At 37.9% G+C, this 19,597-nt stretch overlaps 14 non-coding genes across 14 annotated transcripts; all 14 read right to left on the bottom strand.

Moving 5' to 3' along the window:
* Window positions 1-1,113: 1,113 nt before the first annotated feature.
* Window positions 1,114-1,195, bottom strand: trnal-aag (transfer RNA leucine (anticodon AAG)). Its single transcript has one exon. It is a non-coding gene; the product is annotated as a tRNA-Leu (tRNA).
* Window positions 1,196-2,521: 1,326 nt separating this feature from the next.
* Window positions 2,522-2,603, bottom strand: trnal-aag (transfer RNA leucine (anticodon AAG)). The gene has a single exon. It is a non-coding gene; the product is annotated as a tRNA-Leu (tRNA).
* A 1,324-nt stretch (window positions 2,604-3,927) lies between these two features.
* Window positions 3,928-4,009, bottom strand: trnal-aag (transfer RNA leucine (anticodon AAG)). Its single transcript has one exon. It is a non-coding gene; the product is annotated as a tRNA-Leu (tRNA).
* A 1,327-nt stretch (window positions 4,010-5,336) lies between these two features.
* On the bottom strand, window positions 5,337-5,418 carry trnal-aag (transfer RNA leucine (anticodon AAG)). The gene has a single exon. It is a non-coding gene; the product is annotated as a tRNA-Leu (tRNA).
* Window positions 5,419-6,744: 1,326 nt separating this feature from the next.
* Window positions 6,745-6,826, bottom strand: trnal-aag (transfer RNA leucine (anticodon AAG)). Its single transcript has one exon. It is a non-coding gene; the product is annotated as a tRNA-Leu (tRNA).
* Window positions 6,827-8,151: 1,325 nt separating this feature from the next.
* Window positions 8,152-8,233, bottom strand: trnal-aag (transfer RNA leucine (anticodon AAG)). The gene has a single exon. It is a non-coding gene; the product is annotated as a tRNA-Leu (tRNA).
* Window positions 8,234-9,560: 1,327 nt separating this feature from the next.
* trnal-aag (transfer RNA leucine (anticodon AAG)) lies at window positions 9,561-9,642 on the bottom strand. Its single transcript has one exon. It is a non-coding gene; the product is annotated as a tRNA-Leu (tRNA).
* Window positions 9,643-10,969: 1,327 nt separating this feature from the next.
* Window positions 10,970-11,051, bottom strand: trnal-aag (transfer RNA leucine (anticodon AAG)). Its single transcript has one exon. It is a non-coding gene; the product is annotated as a tRNA-Leu (tRNA).
* A 1,325-nt stretch (window positions 11,052-12,376) lies between these two features.
* trnal-aag (transfer RNA leucine (anticodon AAG)) lies at window positions 12,377-12,458 on the bottom strand. Its single transcript has one exon. It is a non-coding gene; the product is annotated as a tRNA-Leu (tRNA).
* Window positions 12,459-13,783: 1,325 nt separating this feature from the next.
* Window positions 13,784-13,865, bottom strand: trnal-aag (transfer RNA leucine (anticodon AAG)). Its single transcript has one exon. It is a non-coding gene; the product is annotated as a tRNA-Leu (tRNA).
* A 1,327-nt stretch (window positions 13,866-15,192) lies between these two features.
* trnal-aag (transfer RNA leucine (anticodon AAG)) lies at window positions 15,193-15,274 on the bottom strand. The gene has a single exon. It is a non-coding gene; the product is annotated as a tRNA-Leu (tRNA).
* Window positions 15,275-16,598: 1,324 nt separating this feature from the next.
* On the bottom strand, window positions 16,599-16,680 carry trnal-aag (transfer RNA leucine (anticodon AAG)). The gene has a single exon. It is a non-coding gene; the product is annotated as a tRNA-Leu (tRNA).
* A 1,323-nt stretch (window positions 16,681-18,003) lies between these two features.
* trnal-aag (transfer RNA leucine (anticodon AAG)) lies at window positions 18,004-18,085 on the bottom strand. Its single transcript has one exon. It is a non-coding gene; the product is annotated as a tRNA-Leu (tRNA).
* Window positions 18,086-19,410: 1,325 nt separating this feature from the next.
* Window positions 19,411-19,492, bottom strand: trnal-aag (transfer RNA leucine (anticodon AAG)). Its single transcript has one exon. It is a non-coding gene; the product is annotated as a tRNA-Leu (tRNA).
* Window positions 19,493-19,597: the final 105 nt, after the last annotated feature.

Raw genomic sequence — 19,597 nt, 5'->3', positions numbered from 1 at the left:
GCACCAGGGTGTTCTGCAGTCTACGGCATTGAGGAAAACTTGGGCCTTGATAGAAATGTACGGCCGCTGTGTTTCAATACCACCTTAAATGCTGCTTCTTTGACTTCTTTGTTTACTTTGAAATGCCAAAGCATGTGTCTCACTCTTTGTGTCCATTCTCACATATTTATGACTTGGTTAAAAGATTTGGATTTGAATATAAAAAGAACAAAGTACAGAGGACAGCATAGAGTAATTGGCAAGTTGGCAAATGAGGTATAATGCAGCCTGGATAGGAGATCCAGACTTTGATTGAATGAAAGATGGGAGTAATGGTCACCTCTGGAAAACCTTTATTAACTCCTAATGATTTAGTGAAACAGTCAAGCACTTTTGCCTTCGCTCGGTGTTGTAATCATAAATAAGTCAGCCATATTTGCAATAATCAACAATGACTTCACGAATACCAGATTTGTTCATGACTGATTTATTTATGTTAAATGGACTGTCTGTTTTACAACGTTTGTGCAGATCTAAAGCATTAGTATTTCCGTCTTATATGGCACCACTCACATTTCTGCTTCTTTTTAGTTTGAGCATTTGAAGGAATGCATGACAGACTACATTTTGATGAAGTTTCAAAAAAGGATTTTGTAAGTGGACCGAGATGCCGGACTGTGCATTAGGGCTTAGCTGTCAGAGTGACTTGTTCAAATGCAATGACTCGACACGTTTCTCATTAGCATCCAATATGAAGCAGGGAACCCTTAAACTTCCCTGTGTTTTTTTGAGGACAAATACAATCTATTTGTTTTACATGGACATGATAATTTATGACCATAGTATTGAGATAAATTGTCAATGACTTGAAATGCCATCTTACCCATATCGTTTTACGTTGAAAACAGAAACCTTCATGAATGCTTATGGAAAAAAATACAAAATATCAAAAGAAGTTTTTAATAAATAATGAAAAAGGATGGATTAACATTTGGTTCATTAGTAGCACATGTGACAAGAACCTCGTGAGTAAATGAAATAAGTTTGTGATGTTACTGGAGAGCAGATAAACAGTAGAGTTCCATGGACAGGACAGCTGTAGGCAGTGGAAGTGAGTCATCACTGGTGCATGAATGTCAGAAGTGGGATTTGAACCCACGCCTCTTTCGAGACTGCGACCTTAACGCAGTGCCTTGGACCGCTCGGCTATCCTGACACCCTCCAGGCCAAGTATTTGGAAACTGCTATACAAAAAAGACTTATGTGCTTAACAACTGCTTGTCTTTTTGGAAGGCAATGATTGAATGATGAAAACGGCCTGTTCTTTTTTGACTAAATTTAGACTACTGAGGTGTTTTTTTTTGTTTGTTTTTGTTGAGTAGCCATGATACCCAACAGTTACAATGTTGTGGAATTATATCTGGTGGCAGCACCAGGGTGTTCTGCAGTCTACGGCATTGAGGAAAACTTGGGCCTTGATAGAAATGTACAGCCGCTGTGTTTCAATACCACCTTAAATGCTGCTTCTTTGACTTCTTTGTTTACTTTGAAATGCCAAAGCATGTGTCTCACTCTTTGTGTCCATTCTCACATATTTATGACTTGGTTAAAAGATTTGGATTTGAATATAAAAAGAACAAAGTACAGAGGACAGCATAGAGTAATTGGCAAGTTGGCAAATGAGGTATAATGCAGCCTGGATAGGAGATCCAGACTTTGATTGAATGAAAGATGGGAGTAATGGTCACCTCTGGAAAACCTTTATTAACTCCTAATGATTTAGTGAAACAGTCAAGCACTTTTGCCTTCGCTCGGTGTTGTAATCATAAATAAGTCAGCCATATTTGCAATAATCAACAATGACTTCACGAATACCAGATTTGTTCATGACTGATTTATTTATGTTAAATGGACTGTCTGTTTTACAACATTTGTGCAGATCTAAAGCATTAGTATTTCCGTCTTATATGGCACCACTCACATTTCTGCTTCTTTTTAGTTTGAGCATTTGAAGGAATGCATGACAGACTATATTTTGATGAAGTTTCAAAAAAGGATTTTGTAAGTGGACCGAGATGCCGGACTGTGCATTAGGGCTTAGCTGTCAGAGTGATTTGTTCAAATGCAATGACTTGACACGTTTCTCATTAGCATCTAATATGAAGCAGGGAACCCTTAAAATTCCCTGTGTTTTTTTGAGGACAAATACAATGTCTTTGTTTTACATGGACATGATAATTTATGACCATAGTATTGAGATAAATTGTCAATGACTTGAAATGCCATCTTACCCATATCGTTTTACGTTGAAAAAGGCAACCTTCATGAATGCTTATGGGAAAAAATACAAAATATCCTAAGAAATTTTTTATAAATAATGAAAAAGGATGGATTAGCATTTGGTTCATTAGTAGCACATGTGACAAGAACCTCGTGAGTAAATGAAATAAGTTAGTGATGTTACTGGAGAGCAGATAAACAGTAGTATTCCATGGACAGGACAGCTCTAGGCAGTGGAAGAGAGTCATCACTGGTGCCTGAATGTCAAAAGTGGGATTCGAACCCACGCCTCTTTCGAGACTGCGACCTTAACGCAGCGCCTTGGACCGCTCGGCCATCCTGACATCCTCCAAGCCAAGTATTTGGAAACTGCTATACAAAAAAGACTTATGTGCTTAACAACTGCTTGTCTTTTTGGAAGGCAATGATTGAATGGTGAAAACGGCCTGTTCTTTTTTTGACTAAATTTAGACTACTGAGGTGTTTTTTTTTTGTTTGTTTTTGTTGAGTAGCCATGATACCCAACAGTTACAATGTTGTGGAATTATATCTGGTGGCAGCACCAGGGTGTTCTGCAGTCTACGGCATTGAGGAAAACTTGGGCCTTGATAGAAATGTACGGCCGCTGTGTTTCAATACCACCTTAAATGCTGCTTCTTTGACTTCTTTGTTTACTTTGAAATGCCAAAGCATGTGTCTCACTCTTTGTGTCCATTCTCACATATTTATGACTTGGTTAAAAGATTTGGATTTGAATATAAAAAGAACAAAGTACAGAGGACAGCTTAGAGTAATTGGCAAGTTGGCAAATGAGGTATAATGCAGCCTGGATAGGAGATCCAGACTTTGATTGAATGAAAGATGGGAGTAATGGTCACCTCTGGAAAACCTTTATTAACTCCTAATGATTTAGTGAAACAGTCAAGCACTTTTGCCTTCGCTCGGTGTTGTAATCATAAATAAGTCAGCCATATTTGCAATAATCAACAATGACTTCACGAATACCAGATTTGTTCATGACTGATTTATGTTAAATGGACTGTCTGTATTACAACGTTTGTGCAGATCTAAAACATTAGTATTTCCGTCTTATATGGCACCACTCACATTTCTGCTTCTTTTTAGTTTGAGCATTTGAAGGAATGCATGACAGACTACATTTTGATGAAGTTTCAAAAAAGGATTTTGTAAGTGGACCGAGATGCCGGACTGTGCATTAGGGCTTAGCTGTCAGAGTGATTTGTTCAAATGCAATGACTCGACACGTTTCTCATTAGCATCCAATATGAAGCAGGGAACCCTTAAACTTCCCTGTGTTTTTTTGAGGACAAATACAATGTATTTGTTTTACATGGACATGATAATTTATGACCATAGTATTGAGATAAATTGTCAATGACTTGAAATGCCATCTTACCCATATCGTTTTACGTTGAAAACAGAAAGCTTCATGAATGCTTATGGAAAAAAATACAAAATATCAAAAGAAGTTTTTAATAAATAATGAAAAAGGATGGATTAGCATTTGGTTCATTAGTAGCACATGTGACAAGAACCTCGTGAGTAAATGAAATAAGTTTGTGATGTTACTGGAGAGCAGATAAACAGTAGAGTTCCATGGACAGGACAGCTGTAGGCAGTGGAAGTGAGTCATCACTGGTGCATGAATGTCAGAAGTGGGATTTGAACCCACGCCTCTTTCGAGACTGCGACCTTAACGCAGCGCCTTGGACCGCTCGGCCATCCTGACATCCTCCAGGCCAAGTATTTGGAAACTGTTATACAAAAAAGACTTATGTGCTTAACAACTGCTTGTCTTTTTGGAAGGCAATGATTGAATGGTGAAAACGACCTGTTCTTTTTTTGACTAAATTTAGACTACTGAGGTGTTTTTTTTTGTTTGTTTTTGTTGAGTAGCCATGATACCCAACAGTTACAATGTTGTGGAATTATATCTGGTGGCAGCACCAGGGTGTTCTGCAGTCTACGGCATTGAGGAAAACTTGGGCCTTGATATAAATGTATGGCCGCTGTGTTTCAATACCACCTTAAATGCTGCTTCTTTGACTTCTTTGTTTACTTTGAAATGCCAAAGCATGTGTCTCACTCTTTGTGTCCATTCTCACATATTTATGACTTGGTTAAAAGATTTGGATTTGAATATAAGAAGAACAAAGTACAGAGGACAGCATAGAGTAATTGGCAAGTTGGCAAATGAGGTATAATGCAGCCTGGATAGGAGATCCAGACTTTGATTGAATGAAAGATGGGAGTAATGGTCACCTCTGGAAAACCTTTATTAACTCCTAATGATTTAGTGAAACAGTCAAGCACTTTTGCCTTCGCTCGGTGTTGTAATCATAAATAAATCAGCCATATTTGCAATAATCAACAATGACTTCACGAATACCAGATTTGTTCATGACTGATTTATTTATGTTAAATGGACTGTCTGTTTTACAACGTTTGTGCAGATCTAAAGCATTAGTATTTCCGTCTTATATGGCACCACTCACATTTCTGCTTCTTTTTAGTTTGAGCATTTGAAGGAATGCATGACAGACTACATTTTGATGAAGTTTCAAAAAAGGATTTTGTAAGTGGACCGAGATGCCGGACTGTGCATTAGGGCTTAGCTGTCAGAGTGATTTGTTCAAATGCAATGACTCGACACGTTTCTCATTAGCATCCAATATGAAGCAGGGAACCCTTAAACTTCCCTGTGTTTTTTTGAGGACAAATACAATGTATTTGTTTTACATGGACATGATAATTTATGACCATAGTATTGAGATAAATTGTCAATGACTTGAAATGCCATCTTACCCATATCGTTTTACGTTGAAAACAGAAACCTTCATGAATGCTTATGGAAAAAAATACAAAATATCAAAAGAAGTTTTTAATAAATAATGAAAAAGGATGGATTAGCATTTGGTTCATTAGTAGCACATGTGACAAGAACCTCTTGAGTAAATGAAATAAGTTTGTGATGTTACTGGAGAGCAGATAAACAGTAGAGTTCCATGGACAGGACAGCTGTAGGCAGTGGAAGTGAGTCATCACTGGTGCATGAATGTCAGAAGTGGGATTCGAACCCACGCCTCTTTCGAGACTGCGACCTTAACGCAGCGCCTTGGACCGCTCGGCCATCCTGACATCCTCCAGGCCAAGTATTTGGAAACTGCTATACAAAAAAGACTTATGTGCTTAACAACTGCTTGTCTTTTTGGAAGGCAATGATTGAATGGTGAAAACGGCCTGTTCTTTTTTTAACCAAATTTAGACTACTGAGGTGTTTTTTTTGTTTGTTTTTGTTGAGTAGCCATGATACCCAACAGTTACAATGTTGTGGAATTATATCTGGTGGCAGCACCAGGGTATTCTCCAGTCTACGGCATTGAGGAAAACTTGGGCCTTGATAGAAATGTACGGCCGCTGTGTTTCAATACCACCTTAAATGCTGCTTCTTTGACTTCTTTGTTTATTTTGAAATGCCAAAGCATGTGTCTCACTCTTTGTGTCCATTCTCACATATTTATGACTTGGTTAAAAGATTTGGATTTGAATATAAAAAGAACAAAGTACAGAGGACAGCATAGAGTAATTGGCAAGTTGGCAAATGAGGTATAATGCAGCCTGGATAGGAGATCCAGACTTTGATTGAATGAAAGATGGGAGTAATGGTCACCTCTGGAAAACCTTTATTAACTCCTAATGATTTAGTGAAACAGTCAAGCACTTTTGCCTTCGCTCTGTGTTGTAATCATAAATAAGTCAGCCATATTTGCAATAATCAACAATGACTTCACGAATACCAGATTTGTTCATGACTGATTTATTTATGTTAAATGGACTGTCTGTTTTACAACGTTTGTGCAGATCTAAAGCATTAGTATTTCCGTCTTATATGGCACCACTCACATTTCTGCTTCTTTTTAGTTTGAGCATTTGAAGGAATGCATGACAGACTACATTTTGATGAAGTTTCAAAAAAGGATTTTGTAAGTGGACCGAGATGCCGGACTGTGCATTAGGGCTTAGCTGTCAGAGTGACTTGTTCAAATGCAATGACTCGACACGTTTCTCATTAGCATCCAATATGAAGCAGGGAACCCTTAAACTTCCCTGTGTTTTTTTGAGGACAAATACAATGTATTTGTTTTACATGGACATGATAATTTATGACCTTAGTATTGAGATAAATTGTCAATGACTTGAAATGCCATCTTACCCATATCGTTTTACGTTTAAAACAGCAACCTTCATGAATGCTTATGGAAAAAAATACAAAATATCAAAAGAAGTTTTTAATAAATAATGAAAAAGGATGGATTAGCATTTGGTTCATTAGTAGCACATGTGACAAGAACCTCGTGAGTAAATGAAATAAGTTTGTGATGTTACTGGAGAGCAGATAAACAGTAGAGTTCCATGGACAGGACAGCTGTAGGGAGTGGAAGTGAGTCATCACTGGTGCATGAATGTCAGAAGTGGGATTTGAACCCACGCCTCTTTCGAGACTGCGACCTTAACGCAGCGGCTTGGACCGCTCGGCCATCCTGACATCCACCAGGCCAAGTATTTGGAAACTGCTATACAAAAAAGACTTATGTGCTTAACAACTGCTTGTCTTTTTGGAAGGCAATGATTGAATGGTGAAAACAGCCTGTTCTTTTTTTAACCAAATTTAGACTACTGAGGTGTTTTTTTTGTTTGTTTTTGTTGAGTAGCCATAATACCCAACAGTTACAATGTTGTGGAATTATATCTGGTGGCAGCACCAGGGTGTTCTGCAGTCTACGGCATTGAGGAAAACTTGGGCCTTGATAGAAATGTACGGCCGCTGTGTTTCAATACCACCTTAAATGCTGCTTCTTTGACTTCTTTGTTTACTTTGAAATGCCAAAGCATGTGTCTCACTCTTTGTGTCCATTCTCACATATTTATGACTTGGTTAAAAGATTTGGATTTGAATATAAAAAGAACAAAGTACAGAGGACAGCATAGAGTAATTGGCAAGTTGGCAAATGAGGTATAATGCAGCCTGGATAGGAGATCCAGACTTTGGTGAATGAAAGATGGGAGTAATGGTCACCTCTGGAAAACCTTTATTAACTCCTAATGATTTAGTGAAACAGTTAAGCACTTTTGCCTTCGCTCGGTGTTGTAATCATAAATAAGTCAGCCATATTTGCAATAATCAACAATGACTTCACGAATACCAGATTTGTTCATGACTGATTTATTTATGTTAAATGGACTGTCTGTTTTACAACGTTTGTGCAGATCTAAAGCATTAGTATTTCCGTCTTATATGGCACCACTCACATTTCTGCTTCTTTTTAGTTTGAGCATTTGAAGGAATGCATGACAGACTACATTTTGATGAAGTTTCAAAAAAGGATTTTGTAAGTGGACCGAGATGCCGGACTGTGCATTAGGGCTTAGCTGTCAGAGTGACTTGTTCAAATGCAATGACTCGACACGTTTCTCATTAGCATCCAATATGAAGCAGGGAACCCTTAAACTTCCCTGTGTTTTTTTGAGGACAAATACAATCTATTTGTTTTACATGGACATGATAATTTATGACCATAGTATTGAGATAAATTGTCAATGACTTGAAATGCCATCTTACCCATATCGTTTTACGTTGAAAACAGAAACCTTCATGAATGCTTATGGAAAAAAATACAAAATATCAAAAGAAGTTTTTAATAAATAATGAAAAAGGATGGATTAACATTTGGTTCATTAGTAGCACATGTGACAAGAACCTCGTGAGTAAATGAAATAAGTTTGTGATGTTACTGGAGAGCAGATAAACAGTAGAGTTCCATGGACAGGACAGCTGTAGGCAGTGGAAGTGAGTCATCACTGGTGCATGAATGTCAGAAGTGGGATTCGAACCCACGCCTCTTTCGAGACTGCGACCTTAACGCAGTGCCTTGGACCGCTCGGCCATCCTGACACCCTCCAGGCCAAGTATTTGGAAACTGCTATACAAAAAAGACTTATGTGCTTAACAACTGCTTGTCTTTTTGGAAGGCAATGATTGAATGATGAAAACGGCCTGTTCTTTTTTTGACTAAATTTAAACTACTGAGGTGTTTTTTTTTGTTTGTTTTTGTTGAGTAGCCATGATACCCAACAGTTACAATGTTGTGGAATTATATCTGGTGGCAGCACCAGGGTGTTCTGCAGTCTAAGGCATTGAGGAAAACTTGGGCCTTGATAGAAATGTATGGCCGCTGTGTTTCAATACCACCTTAAATGCTGCTTCTTTGACCTCTTTGTTTACTTTGAAAAGCCAAAGCATGTGTCTCACTCTTTGTGTCCATTTTCACATATTTATGACTTGGTTAAAAGATTTGGATTTGAATATAAAAAGAACAAAGTACAGAGGACAGCATAGAGTAATTGGCAAGTTGGCAAATGAGGTATAATGCAGCCTGGATAGGAGATCCAGACTTTGATTGAATTAAAGATGGGAGTAATGGTCACCTCTGGAAAACCTTTATTAACTCCTAATGATTTAGTGAAACAGTCAAGCACTTTTGCCTTCGCTCGGTGTTGTAATCATAAATAAGTCAGCCATATTTGCAATAATCAACAATGACTTCACGAATACCAGATTTGTTCATGACTGATTTATTTATGTTAAATGGACTGTCTGTTTTACAACGTTTGTGCAGATCTAAAGCATTAGTATTTCCGTCTTATATGGCACCACTCACATTTCTGCTTCTTTTTAGTTTGAGCATTTGAAGGAATGCATGACAGACTACATTTTGATGAAGTTTCAAAAAAGGATTTTGTAAGTGGACCGAGATGCCGGACTGTGCATTAGGGCTTAGCTGTCAGAGTGATTTGTTCAAATGCAATGACTTGACACGTTTCTCATTAGCATCCAATATGAAGCAGGGAACCCTTATAATTCCCTGTGTTTTTTTGAGGACAAATACAATGTTTTTGTTTTACATGGACATGATAATTTATGACCATAGTATTGAGATAAATTGTCAATGACTTGAAATGCCATCTTACCCATATCGTTTTACGTTGAAAACAGAAAGCTTCATGAATGCTTATGGAAAAAAATACAAAATATCAAAAGAAGTTTTTAATAAATAATGAAAAAGGATGGATTAGCATTTGGTTCATTAGTAGCACATGTGACAAGAACCTCGTGAGTAAATGAAATAAGTTTGTGATGTTACTGGAGAGCAGATAAACAGTAGAGTTCCATGGACAGGACAGCTGTAGGCAGTGGAAGTGAGTCATCACTGGTGCATGAATGTCAGAAGTGGGATTTGAACCCACGCCTCTTTCGAGACTGCGACCTTAACGCAGCGCCTTGGACCGCTCGGCCATCCTGACATCCTCCAGGCCAAGTATTTGGAAACTGTTATACAAAAAAGACTTATGTGCTTAACAACTGCTTGTCTTTTTGGAAGGCAATGATTGAATGGTGAAAACGACCTGTTCTTTTTTTGACTAAATTTAGACTACTGAGGTGTTTTTTTTTGTTTGTTTTTGTTGAGTAGCCATGATACCCAACAGTTACAATGTTGTGGAATTATATCTGGTGGCAGCACCAGGGTGTTCTGCAGTCTACGGCATTGAGGAAAACTTGGGCCTTGATAGAAATGTATGGCCGCTGTGTTTCAATACCACCTTAAATGCTGCTTCTTTGACTTCTTTGTTTACTTTGAAATGCCAAAGCATGTGTCTCACTCTTTGTGTCCATTCTCACATATTTATGACTTGGTTAAAAGATTTGGATTTGAATATAACAAGAACAAAGTACAGAGGACAGCATAGAGTAATTGGCAAGTTGGCAAATGAGGTATAATGCAGCCTGGATAGGAGATCCAGACTTTGATTGAAAGAAAGATGGGAGTAATGGTCACCTCTGGAAAACCTTTATTAACTCCTAATGATTTAGTGAAACAGTCAAGCACTTTTGCCTTCGCTCGGTGTTGTAATCATAAATAAATCAGCCATATTTGCAATAATCAACAATGACTTCACGAATACCAGATTTGTTCATGACTGATTTATTTATGTTAAATGGACTGTCTGTTTTACAACGTTTGTGCAGATCTAAAGCATTAGTATTTCCGTCTTATATGGCACCACTAACATTTCTGCTTCTTTTTAGTTTGAGCATTTGAAGGAATGCATGACAGACTACATTTTGATGAAGTTTCAAAAAAGGATTTTGTAAGTGGACCGAGATGCCGGACTGTGCATTAGGGCTTAGCTGTCAGAGTGATTTGTTCAAATGCAATGACTCGACACGTTTCTCATTAGCATCCAATATGAAGCAGGGAACCCTTAAACTTCCCTGTGTTTTTTTGAGGACAAATACAATGTATTTGTTTTACATGGACATGATAATTTATGACCATAGTATTGAGATAAATTGTCAATGACTTGAAATGCCATCTTACCCATATCGTTTTACGTTGAAAACAGAAACCTTCATGAATGCTTATGGAAAAAAATACAAAATATCAAAAGAAGTTTTTAATAAATAATGAAAAAGGATGGATTAGCATTTGGTTCATTAGTAGCACATGTGACAAGAACCTCTTGAGTAAATGAAATAAGTTTGTGATGTTACTGGAGAGCAGATAAACAGTAGAGTTCCATGGACAGGACAGCTGTAGGCAGTGGAAGTGAGTCATCACTGGTGCATGAATGTCAGAAGTGGGATTCGAACCCACGCCTCTTTCGAGACTGCGACCTTAACGCAGCGCCTTGGACCGCTCGGCCATCCTGACATCCTCCAGGCCAAGTATTTGGAAACTGCTATACAAAAAAGACTTATGTGCTTAACAACTGCTTGTCTTTTTGGAAGGCAATGATTGAATGGTGAAAACGGCCTGTTCTTTTTTTAACCAAATTTAGACTACTGAGGTGTTTTTTTTGTTTGTTTTTGTTGAGTAGCCATGATACCCAACAGTTACAATGTTGTGGAATTATATCTGGTGGCAGCACCAGGGTATTCTCCAGTCTACGGCATTGAGGAAAACTTGGGCCTTGATAGAAATGTACGGCCGCTGTGTTTCAATACCACCTTAAATGCTGCTTCTTTGACTTCTTTGTTTATTTTGAAATGCCAAAGCATGTGTCTCACTCTTTGTGTCCATTCTCACATATTTATGACTTGGTTAAAAGATTTGGATTTGAATATAAAAAGAACAAAGTACAGAGGACAGCATAGAGTAATTGGCAAGTTGGCAAATGAGGTATAATGCAGCCTGGATAGGAGATCCAGACTTTGATTGAATGAAAGATGGGAGTAATGGTCACCTCTGGAAAACCTTTATTAACTCCTAATGATTTAGTGAAACAGTCAAGCACTTTTGCCTTCGCTCTGTGTTGTAATCATAAATAAGTCAGCCATATTTGCAATAATCAACAATGACTTCACGAATACCAGATTTGTTCATGACTGATTTATTTATGTTAAATGGACTGTCTGTTTTACAACGTTTGTGCAGATCTAAAGCATTAGTATTTCCGTCTTATATGGCACCACTCACATTTCTGCTTCTTTTTAGTTTGAGCATTTGAAGGAATGCATGACAGACTACATTTTGATGAAGTTTCAAAAAAGGATTTTGTAAGTGGACCGAGATGCCGGACTGTGCATTAGGGCTTAGCTGTCAGAGTGACTTGTTCAAATGCAATGACTCGACACGTTTCTCATTAGCATCCAATATGAAGCAGGGAACCCTTAAACTTCCCTTTGTTTTTTTGAGGACAAATACAATGTATTTGTTTTACATGGACATGATAATTTATGACCTTAGTATTGAGATAAATTGTCAATGACTTGAAATGCCATCTTACCCATATCGTTTTACGTTTAAAACAGCAACCTTCATGAATGCTTATGGAAAAAATACAAAATATCAAAAGAAGTTTTTAATAAATAATGAAAAAGGATGGATTAGCATTTGGTTCATTAGTAGCACATGTGACAAGAACCTCGTGAGTAAATGAAATAAGTTTGTGATGTTACTGGAGAGCAGATAAACAGTAGAGTTCCATGGACAGGACAGCTGTAGGGAGTGGAAGTGAGTCATCACTGGTGCATGAATGTCAGAAGTGGGATTTGAACCCACGCCTCTTTCGAGACTGCGACCTTAACGCAGCGGCTTGGACCGCTCGGCCATCCTGACATCCACCAGGCCAAGTATTTGGAAACTGCTATACAAAAAAGACTTATGTGCTTAACAACTGCTTGTCTTTTTGGAAGGCAATGATTGAATGGTGAAAACGGCCTGTTCTTTTTTTAACCAAATTTAGACTACTGAGGTGTTTTTTTTGTTTGTTTTTGTTGAGTAGCCATAATACCCAACAGTTACAATGTTGTGGAATTATATCTGGTGGCAGCACCAGGGTGTTCTGCAGTCTACGGCATTGAGGAAAACTTGGGCCTTGATAGAAATGTACGGCCGCTGTGTTTCAATACCACCTTAAATGCTGCTTCTTTGACTTCTTTGTTTACTTTGAAATGCCAAAGCATGTGTCTCACTCTTTGTGTCCATTCTCACATATTTATGACTTGGTTAAAAGATTTGGATTTGAATATAAAAAGAACAAAGTACAGAGGACAGCATAGAGTAATTGGCAAGTTGGCAAATGAGGTATAATGCAGCCTGGATAGGAGATCCAGACTTTGGTGAATGAAAGATGGGAGTAATGGTCACCTCTGGAAAACCTTTATTAACTCCTAATGATTTAGTGAAACAGTTAAGCACTTTTGCCTTCGCTCGGTGTTGTAATCATAAATAAGTCAGCCATATTTGCAATAATCAACAATGACTTCACGAATACCAGATTTGTTCATGACTGATTTATTTATGTTAAATGGACTGTCTGTTTTACAACGTTTGTGCAGATCTAAAGCATTAGTATTTCCGTCTTATATGGCACCACTCACATTTCTGCTTCTTTTTAGTTTGAGCATTTGAAGGAATGCATGACAGACTACATTTTGATGAAGTTTCAAAAAAGGATTTTGTAAGTGGACCGAGATGCCGGACTGTGCATTAGGGCTTAGCTGTCAGAGTGACTTGTTCAAATGCAATGACTCGACACGTTTCTCATTAGCAGCCAATATGAAGCAGGGAACCCTTAAACTTCCCTGTGTTTTTTTGAGGACAAATACAATCTATTTGTTTTACATGGACATGATAATTTATGACCATAGTATTGAGATAAATTGTCAATGACTTGAAATGCCATCTTACCCATATCGTTTTACGTTGAAAACAGAAACCTTCATGAATGCTTATGGAAAAAAATACAAAATATCAAAAGAAGTTTTTAATAAATAATGAAAAAGGATGGATTAACATTTGGTTCATTAGCAGCACATGTGACAAGAACCTCGTGAGTAAATGAAATAAGTTTGTGATGTTACTGGAGAGCAGATAAACAGTAGAGTTCCATGGACAGGACAGCTGTAGGCAGTGGAAGTGAGTCATCACTGGTGCATGAATGTCAGAAGTGGGATTCGAACCCACGCCTCTTTCGAGACTGCGACCTTAACGCAGTGCCTTGGACCGCTCGGCCATCCTGACACCCTCCAGGCCAAGTATTTGGAAACTGCTATACAAAAAAGACTTATGTGCTTAACAACTGCTTGTCTTTTTGGAAGGCAATGATTGAATGATGAAAACGGCCTGTTCTTTTTTTGACTAAATTTAAACTACTGAGGTGTTTTTTTTTGTTTGTTTTTGTTGAGTAGCCATGATACCCAACAGTTACAATGTTGTGGAATTATATCTGGTGGCAGCACCAGGGTGTTCTGCAGTCTAAGGCATTGAGGAAAACTTGGGCCTTGATAGAAATGTATGGCCGCTGTGTTTCAATACCACCTTAAATGCTGCTTCTTTGACCTCTTTGTTTACTTTGAAAAGCCAAAGCATGTGTCTCACTCTTTGTGTCCATTTTCACATATTTATGACTTGGTTAAAAGATTTGGATTTGAATATAAAAAGAACAAAGTACAGAGGACAGCATAGAGTAATTGGCAAGTTGGCAAATGAGGTATAATGCAGCCTGGATAGGAGATCCAGACTTTGATTGAATTAAAGATGGGAGTAATGGTCACCTCTGGAAAACCTTTATTAACTCCTAATGATTTAGTGAAACAGTCAAGCACTTTTGCCTTCGCTCGGTGTTGTAATCATAAATAAGTCAGCCATATTTGCAATAATCAACAATGACTTCACGAATACCAGATTTGTTCATGACTGATTTATTTATGTTAAATGGACTGTCTGTTTTACAACGTTTGTGCAGATCTAAAGCATTAGTATTTCCGTCTTATATGGCACCACTCACATTTCTGCTTCTTTTTAGTTTGAGCATTTGAAGGAATGCATGACAGACTACATTTTGATGAAGTTTCAAAAAAGGATTTTGTAAGTGGACCGAGATGCCGGACTGTGCATTAGGGCTTAGCTGTCAGAGTGATTTGTTCAAATGCAATGACTTGACACGTTTCTCATTAGCATCCAATATGAAGCAGGGAACCCTTAAACTTCCCTGTGTTTTTTTGAGGACAAATACAATGTTTTTGTTTTACATGGACATGATAATTTATGACCATAGTATTGAGATAAATTGTCAATGACTTGAAATGCCATCTTACCCATATCGTTTTACGTTGAAAACAGAAACCTTCATGAATGCTTATGGAAAAAAATACAAAATATCAAAAGAAGTTTTTAATAAATAATGAAAAAGGATGGATTAGCATTTGGTTCATTAGTAGCACATGTGACAAGAACCTCGTGAGTAAATGAAATAAGTTTGTGATGTTACTGGAGAGCAGATAAACAGTAGAGTTCCATGGACAGGACAGCTGTAGGCAGTGGAAGTGAGTCATCACTGGTGCATGAATGTCAGAAGTGGGATTCGAACCCATGCCTCTTTCGAGACTGCGACCTTAACGCAGCGCCTTGGACCGCTCGGCCATCCTGACATCCACCAGGCCAAGTATTTGGAAACTGCTATACAAAAAAGACTTATGTGCTTAACTGCTTGTCTTTTTGGAAGGCAATGATTGAATGGTGAAAACGGCCTGTTCTTTTTTTAACCAAATTTAGACTACTGAGGTGTTTTTTTTGTTTGTTTTTGTTGAGTAGCCATGATACCCAACAGTTACAATGTTGTGGAATTATATCTGGTGGCAGCACCAGGGTGTTCTGCAGTCTACGGCATTGAGGAAAACTTGGGCCTTGATAGAAATGTACGGCCGCTGTGTTTCAATACCACCTTAAATGCTGCTTCTTTGACTTCTTTGTTTACTTTGAAATGCCAAAGCATTTGTCTCACTCTTTGTGTCCATTCTCACATATTTATGACTTGGTTAAAAGATTTGGATTTGAATATAAAAAGAACAAAGTACAGAGGACAGCATAGAGTAATTGGCAAGTTGGCAAATGAGGTATAATGCAGCCTGGATAGGAGATCCAGACTTTGATTGAATGAAAGATGGGAGTAATGGTCACCTCTGGAAAACCTTTATTAACTCCTAATGATTTAGTGAAACAGTCAAGCACTTTTGCCTTCGCTCGGTGTTGTAATCATAAATAAGTCAGCCATATTTGCAATAATCAACAATGACTTCACGAATACCAGATTTGTTCATGACTGATTTATTTATGTTAAATGGACTGTCTGTTTTACAACATTTGTGCAGATCTAAAGCATTAGTATTTCCGTCTTATATGGCACCACTCACATTTCTGCTTCTTTTTAGTTTGAGCATTTGAAGGAATGCATGACAGACTACATTTTGATGAAGTTTCAAAAAAGGATTTTGTAAGTGGACCGAGATGCCGGACTGTGCATTAGGGCTTAGCTGTCAGAGTGATTTGTTCAAATGCAATGACTTGACACGTTTTTCATTAGCATCTAATATGAAGCAGGGAAACCCTTAAACTTCCCTGTGTTTTTTTGAGGACAAATACAATGTTTTTGTTTTACATGGACATGATAATTTATGACCATAGTATTGAGATAAATTGTCAATGACTTGAAATGCCATCTTACCCATATCGTTTTACGTTGAAAACAGCAACCTTCATGAATGCTTATGGAAAAAAATACAAAATATCAAAAGAAGTTTTTAATAAATAATGAAAAAGGATGGATTAGCATTTGGTTCATTAGTAGCACATGTGACAAGAACCTCGTGAGTAAATGAAATAAGTTTGTGATGTTTCTGGAGAGCAGATAAACAGTAGAGTTCCATGGACAGGACAGCTGTAGGCAGTGGAAGTGAGTCATCACTGGTGCATGAATGTCAGAAGTGGGATTCAAACCCACGCCTCTTTCGAGACTGCGACCTTAACGCAGTGCCTTGGACCGCTCGGCCATCCTGACATCCTCCAGGCCAAGTATTTGGAAACTGCTATACAAAAAAGACTTATGTGCTTAACTGCTTGTCTTTTTGGAAGGCAATGATTGAATGGTGAAAACGGCCTGTTCTTTTTTTAACCAAATTTAGACCACTGAGGTGTTTTTTTTTGTTTGTTTTTGTTGAGTAGCCATGATACCCAACAGTTACAATGTTGTGGAATTATATCTGGTGGCAGCACCAGGGTGTTCTGCAGTCTACGGCATTGAGGAAAACCTGGGCTTTGATAGAAATGTACGGCCGCTGTGTTTCAATACCACCTTAAATGCTGCTTCTTTGACTTCTTTGTTTACTTTGAAATGCCAAAGCATGTGTCTCACTCTTTGTGTCCATTCTCACATATTTATGACTTGGTTAAAAGATTTGGATTTGAATATAAAAAGAACAAAGTACAGAGGACAGCATAGAGTAATTGGCAAGTTGGCAAATGAGGTATAATGCAGCCTGGATAGAAGATCCAGACTTTGATTGAATGAAAGATGGGAGTAATGGTCACCTCTGGAAAACCTTTATTAACTCCTAATGATTTAGTGAAACAGTCAAGCACTTTTGCCTTCGCTCGGTGTTGTAATCATAAATAAGTCAGCCATATTTGCAATAATCAACAATGACTTCACGAATACCAGATTTGTTCATGACTGATTTATTTATGTTAAATGGACTGTCTGTTTTACAACGTTTGTGCAGATCTAAAGCATTAGTATTTCCGTCTTATATGGCACCACTCACATTTCTGCTTCTTTTTAGTTTGAGCATTTGAAGGAAGGCATGACAGACTACATTTTGATGAAGTTTCAAAAAAGGATTTTGTAAGTGGACCGAGATGCCGGACTGTGCATTAGGGCTTAGCTGTCAGAGTGATTTGTTCAAATGCAATGACTCGACACGTTTCTCTTAGCATCCAATATGAAGCAGGGAACCCTTAAACTTCCCTGTGTTTTTTTGAGGACAAATACAATGTATTTGTTTTACATGGACATGATAATTTATGACCATAGTATTGAGATAAATTGTCAATGACTTGAAATGCCATCTTACCCATATCGTTTTACGTTGAAAACAGAAACCTTCATGAATGCTTATGGAAAAAAATACAAAATATCAAAAGAAGTTTTTAATAAATAATGAAAAAGGATGGATTAGCATTTGGTTCATTAGTAGCACATGTGACAAGAACCTCGTGAGTAAATGAAATAAGTTTGTGATGTTTCTGGAGTGCAGATAAACAGTAGAGTTCCATGGACAGGACAGCTGTAGGCAGTGGAAGTGAGTCATCACTGGTGCATGAATGTCAGAAGTGGGATTCAAACCCACGCCTCTTTCGAGACTGCGACCTTAACGCAGCGCCTTGGACCGCTCGGCCATCCTGACATCCACGAGGCCAAGTATTTGGAAACTGCTATACAAAAAAGACTTATGTGCTTAACTGCTTGTCTTTTTGGAAGGCAATGATTGAATGGTGAAAACGGCCTGTTCTTTTTCTGACTAAATTTAGACCACTGAGGTATTTTTTTTTTGTTTGTCTTTGTTGAGTAGCCATGATACCCAACAGTTACAATGTTGTGGAATTATATCTGGTGGCAGCACCAGGGTGTTCTGCAGTCTACGGCATTGAGGAAAACTTGGGCCTTGATAGAAATGTACGGCCGCTGTGTTTCAATACCACCTTAAATGCTGCTTCTTTGACTTCTTTGTTTACTTTGAAATGCCAAAGCATGTGTCTCACTCTTTGTGTCCATTCTCACATATTTATGACTTGGTTAAAAGATTTGGATTTGAATATAAAAAGAACAAAGTACAGAGGACAGCATAGAGTAATTGGCAAGTTGGCAAATGAGGTATAATGCAGCCTGGATAGGAGATCCAGACTTTGATTGAATGAAAGATGGGAGTAATGGTCACCTCTGGAAAACCTTTATTAACTCCTAATGATTTAGTGAAACAGTCAAGCACTTTTGCCTTCGCTCGGTGTTGTAATCATAAATAAGTCAGCCATATTTGCAATAATCAACAATGACTTCACAAATACCAGATTTGTTCATGACTGATTTATTTATGTTAAATGGACTGTCTGTTTTACAAAGTTTGTGCAGATCTAAAGCATTAGTATTTCCGTCTTATATGGCACCACTCACATTTCTGCTTCTTTTTAGTTTGAGCATTTGAAGGAATGCATGACAGACTACATTTTGATGAAGTTTCAAAAAAGGATTTTGTAAGTGGACCGAGATGCCGGACTGTGCATTAGGGCTTAGCTGTCAGAGTGATTTGTTCAAATGCAATGACTCGACACGTTTCTCATTAGCATCCAATATGAAGCAGGGAACCCTTAAACTTCCCTGTGTTTTTTTGAGGACAAATACAATGTATTTGTTTTACATGGACATGATAATTTATGACCATAGTATTGAGATAAATTGTCAATGACTTGAAATGCCATCTTACCCATATCGTTTTACGTTGAAAACAGAAACCTTCATGAATGCTTATGGAAAAAAATACAAAATATCAAAAGAAGTTTTTAATAAATAATGAAAATGGATGGATTAGCATTTGGTTCATTAGTAGCACATGTGACAAGAACCTCGTGAGTAAATGAAATAAGTTTGTGATGTTTCTGGAGAGCAGATAAACAGTAGAGTTCCATGGACAGGACAGCTGTAGGCAGTGGAAGTGAGACATCACTGGTGCATGAATGTCAGAAGTGGGATTCGAACCCACGCCTCTTTCGAGACTGCGACCTTAACGCAGCGCCTTGGACTGCTCGGCCATCCTGACATCCTCCAGGCCAAGTATTTGGAAACTGCTATACAAAAAAGACTTATGTGCTTAACTGCTTGTCTTTTTGGAAGGCAATGATTGAATGGTGAAAACGGCCTGTTC

Source organism: Oryzias latipes, chromosome 13, assembly GCF_053564925.1.
Source record: "Oryzias latipes strain Hd-rR chromosome 13, Olatipes_Hd-rR_3.1".
Lineage (NCBI taxonomy): Eukaryota > Metazoa > Chordata > Actinopteri > Beloniformes > Adrianichthyidae > Oryzias > Oryzias latipes.
Note: the sequence above shows the minus strand (reverse complement) of the source record. Positions and strands in the feature narration are given on the sequence as shown.